Consider the following 4,111-nt stretch of genomic DNA (forward strand, 5'->3'; position numbering starts at 1 on the left):
TGACCAGGATGGTCTCGATCTCTTGACCTCGTGATGTACCCGCCTCGGCCTCCCAAAGTGCTGGTCTTGCCTGGATTCTAATCTTCTTCTTTTTTTTCTTTTTTTTGAAATGGACTTGTTCAGTCACCCAGGCTGGAGTGCAATGGAGCAAACTCTGCTCACTGCAGCCCCCACCTCCCAGGTTTAAGCAATTCTCCCACCTCAGCCTCCCAAGTAGCTGGAATTACAGGTTCGTCTACCACACCCATCTAATTTTTATATTTTTAGTAGAGATGGGGTTTCACCATGTTAGCCAGGCTGGTCTCAAACTCCTGACCTCAGGTGATCCGCCCATCTTGGCCTCCTAAAGTGTTGGGATTACAGGTGTGAGCCACCATGCCCAGCCCTAATCTTTTCTTCTTTTAAGAGCACAGTCACATTGAGTTAGGCCCCACCCAGTGACCTCATTTAATCTCAGTCACCCCTGAAACACCCTCTGTCCAAACGCAGTCACATTCTGAGGCAGGGTCACAACTCAGCCCAGGACAAGAGCCACCTCCCAAGCATCTCAGTGTCACCCAAGGCACTGGGCTTTTCTACCTGACCCACCACCGCCAATTTCAGCTGGAATGGAATTAAAGTGTAATTCACATGAAAAGTCATGGAAAACAGCACTGCAGCAAGGCAGTGGCTAAAGAAACATCACAAGATTGAGTAAGACCCGCTTTGCATCAATGCGCGTCATGGTACGTTTGGAGGAAAATGCAATTTAATGAGGGAGCCCCAGGGAGGGGCAGGAAGACCTCAGGGAGATTCCAAAGAGGGTTCCTGAGCAGGTGCATTCACTGGCATTGGTGGCAGGCAGCAGGGGCTTGTTATCCCACTTCTGAAAACTGGGCAACTCTCCTCTCCCCTGATGCCCGTGTTCCCCACAGAATGGGTTCCTTTTTTTCCTTTTCCTTTTTTTTTAAACCTTGGTTCACAAATGGAAAAAAGAAACAAAGGACTTAGGAAAGAGGAAGAAAGAAACATTTTTGCTGAGTTAACTGGACCAACATCTGGAGAGAAGGGAAAGGAGGAAGAACATCAGAGAAAGCTCTAGAGAGGGTGCTGCCGAATCGGCCTGCAGCAGGACGTGAGGGAGGAGGGCAGGACTGCAGCCTGGGCCTGTTTCCTGAGGGCAAGAGATGCCAGCCCTGCCATCCCAGCACTTTGGGAGGTTGAAGTGGGAGGATCGCTTGGAGACCAGGAGTTTGAGACCAGCCTGGGCAACACATCGAGATCCTGTCCCTACTAAAAGTTTAAAAAGAGAGAGAGAGACCGTGTATGGTGGCTCATGCCTATAATTCCAGCACTTTGGAAGGCCGAGGCGGGCAGATCATGAGATCAGGAGTTCGAGGCAAGCCTGGCCAATATGATGAAACCCCCCCTCTACTAAAAAAATACAAAAATTAGCTGGGCACAGTGGCATACACCTGTAATCCCAGCTACTCAGGAGCCTGAGGCAGGAGAATTGCTGGAACCCAGGAGATGGAGGTTGCAGTGAGCTGAGATCATACCACTGCACTCCAACCTGAGCAACAGAGTGAGGCTCTGTATCAAAAAAAGAGAGAGAGCGAGCAAGAGAGACAGATGTCTGTCGGCCAGCCACACACAGTGGGCCAGCCAGGGGAAAGCAATGGATGTACAGAAATGCACGGAGCCCTATGAAGGTGGCCCGTCGCTGTACAGAAATGCACGGAGCCCTATGAAGGTGGCCCGTCGCTGACCTCTGCTCTCCTAGTCTTCATCAGCCTGGAGGTTATGTCCATTTTGCAGTTAAGGAGATTGAGGCACAGGCAGGTGACAACACATGCCCAGTGTCCCTGAACGCGGGTACTAGAGCCAGGATTAGAAGCCCGTTCTCTGACTCCAAGGCCCCCAGTTCGCTGACGAGCCTGTGCTGCCCTCCTCTGCACAGAAGAGTGCAGAACCATCAGGAACTGGGATTCACAGAGGGAAGGGCAAGGGAAGCTATCTGCCTCCAGCCATTTGTGGCTCACAACTGAGTGTTTGCAACTCCAGGTACCATAAACCCAGGGGCCGCCCTCTGAGTGACTCATACCCACTCCTGCCCAAGCTCTCCCCGGGCCACCCCTGCCATGGAGGAGTGCCCTACACAGGGAGCCCAGCACAGGGAGCCCACGGGATGCTCTGGTTCTCCTCAGCATGCTCCCTGATCCCTCAGATTCCAGGACAGCTCTAAGGCTTACCCAGGAGAAGAAACAGGGGTGTCTCCTGTTTCCTCAGCTTTGCCTCTCAGCGGGGCGTGCTGAAAGGAGAGCTGCGCCTGTAAGCGCTGCACCTGTTTCAGAAGCCGCACCTGTGCTTCCTGGGGATGGAGTCCTGCCTTGGCCACCTGTGCCCCCAGCCAGGCTGACAAGCTCAGACCCCCAGCCAGGACAAGCTGTGGGAAAACCCTGGGAACATAAGGCCACCCAGCCGAGGGAGGAATGTGTGTGTGTCCCTGGAGCACAGCTCAGTCCCCAGGCTACCCCATGCTGACCCCACAGGCACAGCACCCTCTCACAGCCCCACTGCCTCGCTGTCACACTCCTGCAGCCCATCCAAGGCTGCCAGGGAACCCTCCTTTCCTCTCAGCTCCCTGATTTTTAATTTAAAAAACAAATGATTTCCCAAACTGGTACCAATAGAGTGAAATTCCTGTTGACTGGTTTGGAGACGACTTTCCTCGTTCACAGATTTCACGGTTTTAAAAAGATCACTGCTGTCTAGTTTTCCAATCCTGGCTCCGTGGAAAGTCACGTGCAGCTGGAAATTATTTTCTGGATCAGGAAACAGGCCAGAGGGTCGTATGCCCAGGCAGTTCCCTTGCTGGCCTTGGAAGACATCTGGCGGACACCTGGCTATGGAGGCTCGACTTGGAGTCCAGCTGGGGCTCAACGCGGCTCACTGGAGGGCAGGGGACTCTGGAAAGAAAACAGGGGCGCAGCTTGCCCTGTGGGCCCTGGGCTGCCCAGAGCTTGGACATAGGACCGCACGGCCCACAGGACGCCGGACGCCCGCTAGGGGCGCACGCCAGCCAGGGGAGGCACCAGGGCCCTGCAGCCCAGGACGTCCTGAGTTCCCCTGCTCCTGCTCCTGCTCCCCTCCCTTTTGTTCTATCTTTTGTTTTTCTTTTTTCTTTTCTTCTTTTCTTTTCTCTCTTCTCCTTTCCTTTTCTTTTATTTCCTTTCCTTTTTTAAAAAAACAAAAGGCATAATCACAGGTACAGCACAGAGCAGCTAAATATCTAATGCTTAAAACAGTGCCCAGCACGTGGTATTTAAAACTATTTATTGGAGTCATTAGTTGTAAATAAATGTGACATACAGTTCAACAGCGAATCCTCTATTGTTAGACATGAAACTTAGCAGCAATTTTCCCCCTATCTCTTGTCAGTTTCTTTTATTATAGAAGTACAATGTAGAAAATACAGGTAAATAAGGCCGGGCTCACCCTTGTAATCCCAGCACTTTGGGAGGCCTAGGTGGGTGGGTCATGAGAGGTCAAGAGATCGAAACCATCCTGGTCAACATAGTGAAACCCTGTCTCTACTAAAAATATAAAAATTACCTGGGCATTGTGGCAGGCACCTGTAATCCCAGCTACCTGGGAGGTTGAGACAGGAAAATAGCTTGAACCCGGGAGGCAGAGGTTGCAGTGAGCCGAGATCATGCCACTGCACTCCAGCCTGGTGACAGAGTGAGACTCTGTCTCAAAAAAAAAAAAAAAGAAAATACAGGTAAACAAAACAGCCTTAATTCCAACCGTTCAGATAATCTTTAACATACATTTTGGCATGTAGTCTTCCGAACATTAATTTATACTTAGGTACATAGATGATAGAAGATAGATGATTTAAAAAAAAAAATGGGTTCGCCAGGTGCAGTGGCTCACACCTGTTATCCTAGCACTTTGGGAGACCAAAGCGGGCAGATCACTTGAGTTCAGGAGTTCAAGACCAGCCTAACCAATATGGTGAAATCCCATCTCTACTAAAAATACATAAACTAGCTGGGTATGGTGGTGTGAGCCTGTAGTCTCAGCTACTTGGGAGGCTGAGGTGAGAGAATCGTGGGAACCCAGGAGG

General features: G+C 50.9%; 1 long non-coding RNA gene across 1 annotated transcript; it reads left to right on the forward strand.

The window, feature by feature from the left end:
• Positions 1-217: 217 nt before the first annotated feature.
• On the forward strand, positions 218-3,758 carry LOC144576736 (uncharacterized). The gene is made up of 2 exons (XR_013519170.1): positions 218-1,691; positions 1,733-3,758. It is a non-coding gene; the product is annotated as an uncharacterized LOC144576736 (long non-coding RNA).
• The last annotated feature ends 353 nt before the right edge of the window (positions 3,759-4,111 follow it).

This window comes from Callithrix jacchus, chromosome 6, assembly GCF_049354715.1.
Source record: "Callithrix jacchus isolate 240 chromosome 6, calJac240_pri, whole genome shotgun sequence".
NCBI lineage: Eukaryota > Metazoa > Chordata > Mammalia > Primates > Cebidae > Callithrix > Callithrix jacchus.